Raw genomic sequence first — 15,412 nt, forward strand, 5'->3', positions numbered from 1 at the left:
TTCCCCATTTACCCTATCCACCTGCCCTTATTCCTGCAGAGAATTGGGGTTGCACTGTGACCCAAAGTTCCAGAAGGAAGAGAAAGCAATTTAGGTCCGGGGAAGTATCTGGCATGGGCTCAGTGGGAAGTGAGTTTTCCTTGGACCTGCCTCGGTTTCCTGTTCTGGAGCTTTGCCTTCCCTACTTGGCATTTTTTAAACATTTTTATCCCCGAATGTGGGGTGGGCAGTCCTGTAGGGGCTAAATGACTCCGAATGGTGCAGGCAGAGTTTTCAGGAGGAATCTGAAGATTGAGAATCGACAAGTTCAACTCGCTCAGGTTCCAGGTGAGGGAGAAGTCCCTCTGGATCAACCAGATGACAGGCCAGAGACCAAAGTGGGACTGGAACCCAGGCCCACAGTGATCTCACGCATGCGTGCTGTGCGTGTGCACATTCTGTCGTGAGTCAGGGCCACGTGTACACCTGTCTGGGTATACATACCAGAGGTAGATGGGCTGCGAAGAAGGCAGTGCCTCGGCGGGGGGGGGGGGGGGGTGTTCCTTTCTCATCTAGTACCTGGGGGGCGTTCTGAATGCAGGCTTATGTAACTTGATCAGAAGCCAATGGGGCTTCCAGAAAGATCGTGGAGTTTGGAGTCTAGAAAAATTTGGATTCACATGGATTCAGCCACTTTCTACCAGTGTGACAATTTGGTTAACTTTTTAAAGCTCAATTTCCCCATCCATACAGTAGGTGTACTAAATAAATATCTTTCCCCTAGTCCCTGGGTGGCCCAAACAGTTAAGTGCTCAGGTGCTAACTGAAAGGTTGGAGGTTTGAGTTCACCCTGAAGTTTCTCGAAGACCTGGTGATTGACTTCCTGGAAATCAGCCATTGAAAACCCCGTGAAGCACAGTTCTGCTTGGACGCACAGGGGTTGCTATGAGTCAGACTTGACTCCAAGGCAGCTTTTTTGGGGGGGGGGGGCGGGGGCGGGGGTGAGAGGCTTTAGCACTGTTATCTTGAATAACTATCATAGCATATATGAACCCACCCAAGACAGTGCCCAGGCCGTGATAGAGGTGTGATGTATTCAAGGGTAAAGATGTTGGTAAACCATAAGTTATATAAATGTCAGACCACAGCTCTGTTCTCCCAGCTCGGGGGGTGGCAGGTGAGGGGGGTGGCACTGGGATCGGAAGAGTTTAGCTGCACCAGAAGTGTTCTCTGAAGGCTGAGTTTCTTGGCGTGTTGCAAAATGCATTACAATTTTATAGTTCTTTGTCTAATTTGGGCTTCGTCTTGTATCACATCACGTAATCACCAGATACTTGAGGGCGTTGGATCCAGAGACTTAGATCCTGTTCTTGGAAAGAGAAAGTGTGTACGGTTATACTGAGTGCCCGTGAGTGACAGGTGGTTCGTAGATAGTCCCGAGGGGCTGGGAGATTTAGAGTTGGGAGTAGTCGCTGCTACTGGGTGGGTCAGGAAAAGAATAGCAAAGGGAATCCTTTGTAGACATTTTTGATTGAAAAGGAGATGAAAAAGCATATTCTAAAAAAGTAGATTGGGGCCAGGTAAAGGGGTGCTTTCTGAACCGTGAGTCACAAACTATGCAATTAATGTAATTGGGGTCAACCAGCATGAGAACCAAATGGAAGGATATTATCATGTATTGCAGGTGACAAGGGCAAATGCTGTCACAAGAAACATTTGATTTGTGTGTATACTGGGTTGTAAAGTAAAATGAGTTCTTGACTGTGGGTCAAAAAAAGTTTGAAAAGTGCTAGCTTGAGTGGTGGCAAGTGAGCCCAAATGCTGTCCTGCCAATGGAAGGAAAACCTGGGAAATCTACAGTAGGAAGAGTTTTTGAATGGAGGAGCTATGGGCAAACATCACTTTTTTTTGGTGGGGGGGGGGTAAAATATATATAGCATAAAAATTGCCGTTTTAACCATTTTTTTTTTACATTTCCTTGCTTATTTTGTTTTTGTGGTGATAAATATGTAACAAATTATTTGCTATTTCAGCATTTTTTACACGTGCAATTCAGTGACATTTTAAATCGCTTCCATCATGTCGTTCAGCCATCATCGTTATCTGTTTCCAGAGTTTTCCATTACCCTTGACAGAAGCCCAGTGGCCCCTGAGAAATGAGTCTTTCCCCCACCTCGTCTGACTCTGTTGTTGTTGTTAGGTGCCATCGAGTCAGTTCTGACTCATAGCGACGCTGTGTGCGACAGGACAGAACAATGCCCGGTCCTTCGCCATGCTCACAATCCCTGCTATGTTTGAGCCCATTGTTGCAGCCACTGCGTTCGTCCATCTCATCAAGGTTGTTCCTCTCTTTCGCTGACCCTCTACTTTCCCATAGGTCTCTATACACTTGCCTATTCTAGATGTTTCCTGTGAGTGGAATCATACAATATTTTCCTTTTTTGACTCATTTCACTCAGCATGCTGTTTTCTAGGTTCATCCATTTTTAAGCGTACAATTCACTGGCCTTACTTTCATTCATAATATCGTGCAGCCATCACCATTCTCTATTTCCATAACCTCTAAGCAGAATTTCTGTCCCCATTAAGTATTTACTCCCCACTCCTCTTTTCCCCCAGCCCCTGGTAACCACTGTCTTGCTGTCTCTATGCCTTTGCCAGTTCAAGGTGTTTCCTGTCAGTGTTTCAGATTAGTGGGATCACACAATGTCTGCCCTTGCAAGTATGTATCATTTTGAGGAGTTAATGCAGCCCAGTGTTCCACACAGACAGGAACAAACCAATCAGTTGGGCAGGGTGAGGTCTGGGGACCTGGAGGGGGCTGCCCTTTCTCTCAGTGATCTCAGGCCAAGAGAAAGGCTCCCTGTGAGCAAGTTGAGAAGAACGCCCACCATTCTTGGAGCGGCTGCCCACATGGCTCCACTCTCATTCTTGTGGTTCCCGAACACACCTTCCTGGTACCCCTGGGTCCTAGCGTTTGAATACCACCCCCTCTTAGGAGGGAAGAACCATCCCCAGTGTTCCAAGGGTGCTGACTTCCAGCTGCTTGCTTTGTTGTTGTGCTTAACAGCCCTTGAGTTGCACCTGACTTGTGGCGATCTCATGTACAATAGTATTGGATCATTCTGCTCCATAGGGTTTTCATTGCCGCACTGTGGGAATTCCTCTGCTGTCTGTGAAGACTGTGTCATCTCACCTTCAGACCCCGCGAGCGTGTATCTGTCCTCCCCGGGCTGCTGTGCCTGGCTTCCACTGTCCTCGGTTTCCCAGTCCCTCTTCTTTCACACTCTGCTTAGTGCACAGCTTTGCCTCTGCCTCTGCCTATCTCTCTGCATCTCTCTCCTGCTGGTGGGCCATGCCTCGTTCTTAACCTGTCAGCTTCTTCCTGTACCTCCTCCCCTTTTGAACCTTCTCACCAGGTGATGGAGTGCTCCTGTTTCCGCAGACTGAGTAGGACAAGCTTTCCAGGGTCTCTTCTTCCCAGAAGCCTTGTTCTGTGCTTTCTGCTGTCCAAGGAAGGTGAGGCCCAGGCTGGAGGAGCACAGCTCTGGGCAGGGAGGGGGTTGGCCACAGGCTTGCAGCCACTGGGGAGGGTGCACAGGTACACTGGAAGCTGGCATGCAGCTACACCTGCCAGAAGGTGTTGGTAGTAAAAGGTCCTGGCCAAAAGCATACAAAAAAAAAGCCCAAACCCGTTGTCGTTGAGTCGCTTCCGACTCATAGCGACCCTATAGGACAGAGTAGAGCTGCCCTATAGAGTTTCCAAGGAGCGCCTGGCGGATTCGAACTGCTGACCCTTTGGTTAGCAGCCGTAGCACTTGACCACGACGCCACCAGGGTTTCTGGCGAAAAGTCTGGAGGGCAGAATTGCTGGTTGATCTCTTGTTCCAGCAGTTACCAGTGACCATCGAGTCAACCCCAACTCATTTCCAGCCCGTGAATGTCACAATAGAACTTCGCTCTATAGGATTTTCTGTGGCTGATTTTTCGGAAGTAGGTTGCCAGGCCTTTCTCCCATGTCACCTGGGTAGACTCGAACGTCCAGCCTTTTGGTTAGCAGCTGAGCATGTTAACTATTTGCACCATCCAGTACTCCAGTCTTAGTCTAGGGTGGCGATATTAAATTCTCTATAAAACTAGAGAGCCTTCACGTCAAATGCATGCTTCTTCAGACCTCCGGCAGTTAAGCCAGAGGCTCTACAGTGGCTAAATCAAGTGCGGACCTGTATTTTTGGTTTTTTTGGCCAGTGCTTTCCTTCTACATTTTTGAATCAACCATCAACACCTAAACGCCAGAAGATTTCACGTTAAAAATTCAGATTTCCAGCTTCCTTCCAAAAAAAGGAGGAGCTTTGGCAACACCGAGCCTGACGCCCCGCATGGCAGCAATCACTGATGTTAAGTGCATACCTGCTTCTCACTTATCAACTGTCTCGTTGTCCGACGTTTCGCATTTGTGACGATAGTAAAACATCTACTGTCCAACTGTTTTGCTCATTACCGATGCACATCTGACAGTAACGAACACTGGGATGCGAGGCGAGAGTAATGCTGGCTGTGATGGGTGAGGTTATATGTCATCTTGGCTGAGCCGTGACTCTCAGTGGTTTGGCAGTTATATAATGATATAACTTGGCAATTATGTAATGATGCAATTTGGCAGTTCTGTGTGATATAATTTGGCCGTTACATAATAATGTAGTCACCCTCCATCAGGAATTGCAAGATTAAGACAATTTCATTCGTTTCAGATCATCTCTTGGGTTTTGATGGTTATAGGCCGAAGTCAGCTCAGTCTTGGTTAGGCCTAGGCTACCATAACTTTTGTATAATGCTGATTTTTGCACAATGACCTGGTCTTTGGAACCTAGCCATGTCTACAAGTGAAGAGTGGGTATAGTGAATTTTCCAGTTAGCCACAGTCTGCACCCTTCTCTCCTGCTCCCCAGGGCTAAGGCCAACAGTGGACCAGTTGCCATTCATGGCACTTATGATGTTCTTATTATGATTGGAGGAAGAATGAGGTATTTCCTGCATCCATGTCTATGAAAAGAGGGAAAATAAGAGTTCCACGTTTTCCAAGAAGATGTTAGAGAGCCTATTTCTGAAAGTGTGGTGCCTGAACAACTAGCAGCAGCATCACTTGGGAACTTGTTAAAAAAGCAAAGTATTGGGCCCAGCAATCTGTTTTAACAGTCCTTCTGATCCATGTTAAAATGGGAGAGCCACGGCTTTAGATGACTGGGCCTTTACAAAGAAATACAGATGGGTAGAGTATGGAAAGATGCCAGCACTTACCGGCATTTTCTACCATCCTGAGGCCCAGAGCAGAGGGGCCATTGGTGGTTCAGTGGTAGAATTCTTGCCTGCCACGCTGGAGACCCAGGTTTGATTCCTGGCCAGTGTACCTCATGTGCACGCTTCTGAAACATCACAGCCTTGAAAGCCCTAGGGAGCAGTTCTACTCTGCACACATAGGGTCACCATGAGTCGGAGTCGACTGGACGGCAGCTAACAACAACAACGACCAAGCCACTGATCTTTTTTTTCCTCCTGGCCCTCTTCATTCATTTGTGTTTTGAGGGCCCCTGGAATCATTTAAGTGTCCGAGACTTCTCATGTGTGGGCTGTTGTTATGTGTTGAATTGTGTCTCCCCAACTGTGGAACCCCTATACATATAGAAGAAACCCTGGTGGTATAGTGGTTAAGAGCTACGGCTGCTAACCAAAAGGTAGGCGGTTCGAATCTACCAGGTGCTCCTTGGAAACTTTATGGGGCAGGCAGTTCTACTCTGGCCTACAGGGTCGATTTGAGTCCAGCGCAGTGGGTTTGGTTTTTTTTTTTATGTACGTAAGGATATAATCCTGTTTGGAAATTTTTCCTTGTTAAGGAGGCCATATCAATGTAGATGGTGTCCTAAACTAACAACTAACAACAACAGTCAAGCCATTGATCTTTTAAAAAAAATTTTTTTTTTTACAGTCCTCTCTATGCATCTGCAGGGGATTGGTTCCAGGACCCCCGTAGGTACCCAAATCCGAGGATGCTCAAGTCCCTTATATAACATGGTGTAGTATTTGCATATAACCTACACACATCTTCTTGTGCACTTTAAGTCATTTCTAGATTACTTATAACACCCAATACAGTGTAAATGCTATGTAAGCAGCTGTTATACTGTATTGTTTAGGGAATAATGACAAGAGAAAATGGCATGTTCAGTACAGATATAACCATCGTAGGTCTAGCTACATGGTGCACGGGTAACTTTTAAAAAAATATTTTCCATCCGCGATTGGTTGAATCCTTAAATGTAAGACTTATGGCTACTGAGGGTGGACTGTAATCACTTCTAAGTTATAAAAACAGCAGATTAGAGACAGAAGTGAGCGTAAGAGGGGTGGGTGTGGCGGCAGTAGATGCTACGTCAAGGTCACCAAGGAACTTAGAAACTCTGGGTCCATAAAAAAAAAAAAAAAAGAAGGTGAAAAAGAGGCAACGATCTTGTCCTAGAGCCGACTGAGACAGTCTTCCTCCTATAGCTGGTGCCCTGAATTTGGGCTTCTAGCCTCCTAACCTGTGAAAAAATAAGATTTCTGCTCTTTAAAGACACCCATTTACATTATTTGAGTTACAGCAGCTGTGAAATGGTTGTAGCATCGGAACCCGTCTGTCATAGATTGACTTACATCCCCCCAAAAATGTGTGCATCAGTTGGGCTGGGCCATGATGGTTCCCAGTATTGTGTGATTTTCCCGTGTGTTGTAAATCCTGCCTTTGTAACGTTAATGAGGGAGGTTGGGTGGCAGTTGTGTTAGTGAGGCAGGAGTCAACCTACAGGATTAGATTGTGTCTTGAGGCAATCTCTTGAGATGTAAAAGATAGAAGCAATCAGAGAGCCAGGGGGACCTCACACCACCAAGAAAGTAGCGCCAGGAGCGGAACGCGTCCTTTGGACATGGGGTCCTCGCGCCTGAGAAGCTCTAAGACCAGGGAAAGATTGGGGACCTTCCTCCAGAGCCGACACAGAGAGAAAGCCTTCCCTGGAGCTGACGCCCTGAATTTGGACTTGCAACCTAGTAGACTGTGAGAAAATAAATTTCTCTTCGTTAAAGCCATCCACTTGTGGTATTTCTGTTATGGCAGCACTAGGTGACTAAGACAGAATTTGGTACAGAGAGTGTGGGGTGCCGCTCTAACAGATACCTAAAATGTGGAAGTGGTTTTGAAACTGAATACAGGAGCAGCAGCGACAGAGGGCCAGCAGCAGCAGAGAACCTGCAGTGGCAGAGAAGTAGCAGCAGAAGACCAGAGCAAGATGGAACTGGAGCCGACCCAAGGAGCAAGAAAGCTGAGTGCCTGTGCGCAAGAGGCTTCCTGGTGGAGCGGGGTGCCTCCAGGCACTTATCGGTGAGCTACAGAGCTTTGGAACACTTGCCCCAGCAGGGCAGATGCAGGTGTGAGGCGCAAGGAGCTGAGAGGGCAAGAAACCAGGAAGCAGAAGCTGAAGAGACAAGGAACACAAGAAGTTGAGCTGCCTCAGTCTCAAAAGGTATGGCCAGGACCTCTGGGGTTTCAAAGGGTGGAGCCAAGGCCTCTGGTGTTTCTAAGGGTGGAGTTGCCACTCAGATGGACTAGGAGAATTGTGCGCCTAAAGCCGAAGGAGCAGAGTTGCTGTCGCAGTGGGCCTGGAAGGTGGAGCTGAAGCCTAGGGCCGAGGGGCCTTCACTCAGAATCTGGAGAGTGTGGCCAACACCCGGAGTCTGGAGGACAGGGTTATTGTGTAAATTGTCTCAGAGAACAGAGGATTATTTTCAAAGCCTTGAGGGCCAATGTAATGTGTTCTGTTGGCTTGCTTGGTACCTGTTATGCCTTCTTTCTCTTCAGTTTCTCCCATTTGTAATGGAAATATCTAGCTTTTGCCTGTTCTGCCATTGTACCCTTGGAAGCAGATAACTTGTGTTCTTGATTTCACAGATGAAGAGGAATTCTTTGGGTTTTGGACTTGTAGCTAAGACTTTTGCTATGATACGACGGGGTGAATATGTTTTGCATGTTACAAGGATGTGATTTGGGGTGGGGCCAAAGGGTAGAACGTCATGGATTGAATTGTGTACCCCCAAAAATATGTCAACTTGGTTAGGCCATGATTCCCAGTATTGTGTGGCTGTCTTCCATTTTGTGATTGTTATTTATGTTAAGAGGATTAGGGTAGGATTGTAACACCATCCTTACTCAGGTCACCTCCCTGATCCAATGTAAGGGGAGTCTCCCTCAGATGTGGCCTGTACCACCTTTTATCACTCAAGAGATAAAACGAAAGGGAAGCAAGTGGAAAGTTGGGGACCTCATACTACCAAGAAAGCAGAACCAGGAGCAGAGTGCGTCGTTTGGACCTGGGTCCCTGCACCTGAGAAGCTCATTGAGCAGGGGAACCCTTCCTCCAGAGCTGACAGAGAGAAGGCCTTCCCCTGGAGCTGATGCCGTGAAGTTGGACTTGTAACCTACTAGACTGAGAAAATAAATTTCTCTTTGTTAATGCCATCCACGTGTATTTCTGTTACGGCAGTGCTGAGTAACTCAGACACTGTCTAACTTCAGGGGGATAATGAAAATCAAGATCAGCCCAAGGCTGGTTCCTATGAGGGGGAGGCCAGGAATACCTCTTCCCTCCAACCATTTTTTTTTTACCAATTCTGGTACCAGGCATCTCTCGCATGGCACTCTCCACTTCTCGTCTGGGTTGAATAATCCATTGCAGTGGCCACACAGAACTCACAGACCATACTTACAGTTAAGTAGTTTATTAGGGAAGTAACAGGATACAGCTTAGGCTCAGAAGGCATATAGGTAAAGTCTGCAAGCCCCCGAAGTGGAGAACACATCCCTCCCTTCTGTGCAGAACAGTTCTCTCAGCTCCTCTCGGCCGGCTGTGCAGGCCTGCAGACCCTTCCCTCTGTTGTGCGTGCTCCCTCTCAGCCATGAAGGCCTCCTCTGGGCCCCCTCAAGACAGGCCTCTCTGCCTTCAGCCTCCTTGCCAGCGGCTCTGCTGCAGGGCTCCTTGTGCTGCTCTCGCTGTCTTTGCTGTTACAGCTCTTGGTGCATGTTACAGCTGTTTTAGGTGGTTTCTTGCCTCCTCTCTCTCTGCTGCTTCTCTCTCCTCTCTTCCTTCTTCCTTCTCCTTCTGTCTACTCACCTCTATGGGGTTGGTTGCGTATATAAGCAAACTCCTCGTCAATTTCAGGAAACCCTGGTGGCATAGTGGTTAAGAGCTACTACTACTAACCAAAAGTTTGGCAGTTTGGATATACCAGGCACTCCTTGGAAACTCTATGAGGCAGTTCTACTTTGTCCTATAGGGTCACTATGAGTCAGAATCGACTCGTTGGCAGTGGGTTTGGTTTTGGTTGATTTCAAGGCATGGCCCTCCCACCAGGGCCACTGACTGGTCCCTTCTCAATTGGCCACAGACACGTTATTTGCATAGTAGGCTATAGTCACTTCATTTACATAAGTATATTGACCAATCCCTGCAAAATGTGTAAAATAGACCAATCAGAGAGCAGGCTGCAGCCAAGGGCCAGACAAAAAGTATGAAACTACAAATTGTTTAGAGTTTACCCAGGAAATGTCAATCAACCTGGACAAAAGTAACAAACCCTTTGGGGTAGAAAACTGGGGCAAAGGTAACGCCTCAGGGCTTAGGAGGAAAATCTCTAAAACAATTTTTTCCGAAGAACCAAGGCAAAAGGCCACATAAAGGAGCTCATTTCATCACAGCAGCTCTAGGAAACTAAGACAGCTGTGCTTAGGCCTTTGCCTTCTGGTCTCCCTCTTTTCCTTTACCCATACTCTTGGTGCCTGGTGACCCCAGTGAGGCCACTTTTCAGGTGGGCTGACAGATGCTACACAGAGACTAGGGAGAATACCACCTATTCAGCATCCGTTTAGTGGCTGCATTCCCTGTGTCTGGGCCCAGATGTGAGTGGGAGTCAGACTAGCAGGGGTGATAACACCTCACTGTAGGATGTCACCACAGGAACAGGTATGGAGGTGAGGAGTGGCCCAGCACAGGTGGGATGGGAAGTCAGGGCAGGGTGGGGATGCCCTTCCTAGAAGACAGCCAAGAGTGAGGAGCCTGGACCACCACACAAACTAAGTCCGGAGTGGAGAGTCTGAGGCTTCCAGAACTCAGCCTCAGCCAGAGAGGCTTCAGGGCGACTGAGTGCCCATAGGCCAGTGTGACTTCCTCTACTTCGGGCTTCGGACGGGTGGATAGGGGCTGGTTGCCGGAACTTTGAGCTCTGCTGCTGCAGAATAACCCTGCTCACATTACTCTGTTTGTGGCATTCAGCTGGCATTGTTCTAGGGAGTCATGAGACTTGTGGCTGCTGGTCAGGGCACTCTGCTGTGGAAATTGCTTATCTTGGCACTTTGCTACCCAGCCTCTTAACAATTCTGTTCTCCCACCTGGGACCTCTCCCACCAGCTAATGAGGGTCCCTGCTGGCAATCAGCGATTACTTTCCAGCCTGTGAAATTGATAATTGGGGACTAGACTCAGGCGGCTTCAACTGTAACTTCCCTCCTGGAGTGTTTGCCTTTTGATAGAGGATTCTGAGACCCTGAAGGGGAGTCCCAGGTGCAGTGGAGGAATGGGAGGGCGGCCGAGGGGAGAATTAACCAGAGGCAGAACCAAAACCAACCAATTGCCTTTGAGTTGATTCTCACTCATGGCAACCCTGTGTGTGTCAGAGTAGAACTCTGCTCCATAGGGTTTTCAATTGCTGATTCTTTGGAAGTAGGTTGCCAGACCTTTCTTCTGAGGTGCCTCTGGGTGGACTCAAACCTCCAGCCATTTGGTCAGCAGCCCAAGCATGCTAACCATTTGTACTACCCAGCAGCTCCACAGACAGAATAATTGGGTTCAAATTAATGCTATGTCTTGTTAGTTGTAAGGCCTTGGGCAAGTCACAAGATGCTCTGAGCCTCCGTTTCCTCAAATATAAAATGAAAATAATACTTCCCTTCCGACGTTCTCATAAGGATCAGATACATTAGTCTGTACAAAAACCGTTGTATGAGTTGATTCTGACTCATAGCAACCCTGTAAACCAAACCTAACCCTTTGCCATCCAGTCAATTCTGACTCATGGTGACCCCGTAGGACAGAGTAGAACTGCCCCACGGGGTTTCCTAGGCTGTAAATCTTTTACAGAAGCAGACTGCCACATCTTTCTCCTGCAGAGTGACTGGTGGCTTCGAACCACCGACTTTTTGGTTGCAACCAAGTGCTTAACCACTGTACCACTAGGGCTTCTAGCAACCCTGTTGGACAAAGTAAAATTGCCCCATATGGTACAGAAACAGATTCTCAGTTTTTTTTTTCTCCCGTAGAGTGGCTGGTGGGTTCAAATTACCAACCTTTCGGCTAGCAGCCGAGCACGTAACCAATTCGCCACCAGGGCTCCTTGTGTAAAAGCTATTGGCCCACAATAGACGGACAGTACTTCAGAACAGCAGCAAAGGTTAAGACCTGATAGCGGACTATCCCCTCTCTGTCAGTGGAGGTTTGGGTATTGCTACGATGCCGAACAGGTTTCAGCAGAGCTTGCAGACTAAGACAGACTACGAAGAAAGGCCTGGTGATCTGCTTCCAAAAAACAGCCAGTGAAAACGTGTGGATCAGAACCATCTGATCCTGTTGTGCGTGGGGTCACCCTGAGTGGGGGTGACGTGATGGCAGCCAACAACAACAATGCTGAAGTAGAGGCCGTGGAATTATCTTTGGGGACATGCAGTGGTGGGAGAAAGAAACTTGACCCTGTGTGCTATTATCCAGCCTGTCTCATTTTTAGGAACCTGAGATAAAGGAGTGTGTTCTCTTGGGATGTCCCTGCACGCGGCAATATAGTTCAAATGGAGGCATATGCAGGCCACTCCAGGAAGGTCACCTGTGGCCTTGTGTTGGTTGGTTTGCAGCTCTTGGCTGAGGACCATGTTGTTTCTTGATCTGGTTTGCCAGGACTCCTCAGCTTTCGAGCTGACCCCAAGGACTTGGGTCTTGTGGACCCCATAGGTTATTGGCCCTTTCTGCTGATTCACTAAATTCCAGCCTTGTCATTGTCCACGTCACCTGCCCTTCCTCTGCTCTTCTGATCAGCTCGCTATGTATAAGAAAGCAGAGTTTCGCCTGGGCTGCTGGGAAAACCCCCAGCAGTGCAGTGAGTGACTCAGCGGTGCCGACCGCAGCGATACTTTTCCTCAGGGGTGTTCAGTGACTTACAAGCATGGGGGGGTCCGGGGCAAAGCTAGTATTTGTAGAGTACCTACCATAAGTTTCTGTCCCTTTCTTTTATCCTTACAGTAGTTTACTAAAAAAAAAAAAAGGTGATGGTATTTCAGTTTTATATGTGGAAACACACATACACACAAAACTGAGGTTCAGAGGGGTGAAGTGACTTGCCCAAGACCATATGGGCAGTAAACCCGGGAACCTAAATCCCCCAGGTGGTGCAGACAGTTAACTTGCTTTGCTGCTTGCTGAAAAATTGGAGGTTCTAGACTCCCCAGGGCATCTTGCAAGAAAAGCTTTGAGATCTACTTCCCAAATCATCCATCGAAAACACTGTGGAACACAGTTTTACTCTCTCACCATGAGTCAGAATTGACTTGATGACAACTGGCAAGCCCTGGAGCCTATGGTCTGAGCTTCCTTTCTGCCTGGCTGAAGATTCGAAACTGGGTTTGGGAGCAAGCAAATGGGAGGCTGTGGTCTGCTGAGTGATTTGCAGGTGTTGTGTCTTCTGTTCTTGTTTTCACCCTCTCCCCAAGCCATCTGTGCACACCTTATTTTGGGAACTCTGGTGGCAGAATGGATGCTGTAGTTTCTAGGAGTCTCTGGAACCCTCTGGAACAGGCCCCCTTGTTTGAATGGAGCTTTGTACCTCCATGAGCAGAAAAAAATAGGCAGAAGAGGACTTGCCAAAAGGAAAAATAGAGTGCGTTTATGACTTCACTCCTCTCGTGTGCACAAATGTTTCTTCCCTGGGTCCCCTTCCTTCCCAGGGATCGCTGCCGCAGCAGATGGGAAGTAGCTCTCGGTGAAACAGAGCTGGGCTGATGGAGAGGTGTTGGAGTCGGCCTGGGGGGGAGCAGTCCTAAGTGGGGCTTTGGCTTCTCTTGTGTCATCTTAGCATGTGGTGGTCCTCTAGCCATGATGGGAACGTCAGCACCAAGGTGTAGGGCAACCAAAGAGTGAGAAGGAGGGAGCTCTGTAGGACCGGGAACACACGGCACCCAATTTCCTATCCATCTCTGGGCCTCAGTTTCCTCATCTGTAAAATTGCAAGGTGGAGTTAGATGACCTATAAAGTTCCTTCTACCTCTAATTTCTTTGACAGCCTTGCATTGGCTGAGAAAGTTCTTTTATCTTGCTATTTTGCCTTAATTCCCTTAATTTTCTTAAAAGTAAAGCCCCTCCCCCCCAGTCTTCTTGTCATTTTAAAGATAATACAATGACTCCTAAACAGTGGTCATTTTAGGGGGTGGTATGTGAGAGAGATGGGGTATGTCATGAGGATTTTATGGGCATTTTTAAAAAAGTTTTAATAAGGCTATATTTGTACGTTAGGAGTCCCTCAGTGGTGCAAATGGCGAAGTGCTCATTTACTAACGGAAAGGTTGGTAGTTCGAACCCACCCAGAGGTGACTCAGAAGACAGGCCTGGTTATCTGCCCCTGAAAGGTAACAGCTTTGAAAGTCCCATGGAGTACAGTTCTGCTTTGCAACACGTGGAGTCTCCATGAGTCACAATTGACTTAATGGGCTAACAACAACAACAACAGTATTCTTGCGTTAGCTTGTAATAGAAAATAAATAAAAAATTAAAAATAGTGCATTAAAATTAATATGTCCATTATAGAAAACTTGGAAAATACACAAAAGCAGAAAAAAGAAAAAAAATATTTGAGATTCTTTTCCTTTTTTTTTTTTTTTTTTTTGCTGTGTACAGGTAATAGGGATCCAATGGTAGAGTTAGAATTGTATATTCTGATTTTTTTTGAGGGGGGGTGTGTTTTCCCGATTGTAAAAGTAATTTTTAAAAAGAAAGAAAATTTAAAATGTAATAGAACAAATACAGCTTAAAAAGCCAGAGGAATCCCACAATACAGTAACAGCCTCTATAGACACTTCTGTGTGGAAGGCATGATTTTCCATAGTTGAGCTCATACTGCACGCTCCGATTTTTAAAGCAGGAACAAATCTTAGAGAGACGATGATATAAAGAGGGTGTTGATGACAGAAAACATCAGCCACTGGGTGGTTTATTAGTCTTTCCTGATTAAAAAAAAAAATGAAATAAAAAACTCAGTTCATGCAGTCTGAGTTCTAAATATGCAGAAAATCATTACTCAAGCTCCTTGGCAAAGCAAATGGCCATTCTGGGTGCCTTATACAGCACAGCCTTGCTTTGGTGGGGAGAGGAAACAAAGACCCTTTGTTTGGTAAATCTCCCAGCACAGTATCCCCAAAGCTTGAATAGTTCAACCAGGGTTAGCACGTGCCTGAACAGAAAGAGCAGCACCAGCTCCTGTTGTAGGTGCTTCTCAGACGTGGCCGGAGGCTTCATCTGCCCTGTGGCTGGAAGAACGTTGTAGGAGAAATGTGTATCCTGGTTCCAGGAAGGGATTAGAAGCAGAAGAGAGGAGCTGAGGGAAATAATAGGTTACCAAGTTTCTCCCCCAAAAGGGAAAACTCACCAGACAGCACACAAGCCTGGTGAGTTTCTCAGTTTGGGGTCTACACTAAGAAATGACTAACAAATGCCTTTATATCATTACTTCCCAATTGTCATCCTAATTTTCATTTGTCTCTCGGTGCCTAGAGAGTAAGTAAACGGTGGTATTTTCACTTGCTGGTATCGTCACTTGCATGCATAAGAGAACCTTCCTGTTTCTTGCATACATGAAGTGTTAATTGGACTTGCCTGGATATCTCCTTGAATCACAAATGTTCAGGTAGAAACATATTTGCAGCTCAGTTTGTTCAGTCATTTGACAAATATTTATTGTGAAAACCAACAGCAGTGAGCAAAAACAATGACTGTGTCCACATAACCCTTTGATTTCAGTGGGATGTGTCTTCATGTTGCCCTTGATGTTCCTGAGGGGAGATGCCAGGCCCCATTGTAGGTACTGTGATGTAGCAGCGAGCAAAACAGAATCCCTGCCTTATGGAGTTTTTATTCCAGTGGACGTGTCCTCCAGCCATTAGTGCGGTAGAGGAGAAGCCTGAGGCAAAACTGATTTCCTACATAACCTGTTCTCTTTGCCTGTTTGTGTGTTGTGTTTTTTTTTTTTAATTGTTATTTTTTATTTGCAGTTGATTATTGACATTAATCTATTCTGGTTTTTTCTAATGGAATACTTCT

At 46.8% G+C, this 15,412-nt stretch overlaps 1 protein-coding gene and 1 non-coding gene across 6 annotated transcripts in view; both read left to right on the top strand.

Annotated features, from left to right (window-relative positions):
- GAS7 (growth arrest specific 7) overlaps positions 1 to 15,412 on the top strand; it is a 287,340-nt gene that overhangs the window by 155,810 nt on the left and 116,118 nt on the right. The gene's annotated exons all lie outside the window — the stretch shown is intronic.
- On the top strand, positions 5,316 to 5,386 carry TRNAG-GCC (transfer RNA glycine (anticodon GCC)). The gene has a single exon. It is a non-coding gene; the product is annotated as a tRNA-Gly (tRNA).

This window comes from Elephas maximus, chromosome 19 (genome assembly GCF_024166365.1).
Source record: "Elephas maximus indicus isolate mEleMax1 chromosome 19, mEleMax1 primary haplotype, whole genome shotgun sequence".
NCBI classification, from domain to species: domain Eukaryota; kingdom Metazoa; phylum Chordata; class Mammalia; order Proboscidea; family Elephantidae; genus Elephas; species Elephas maximus.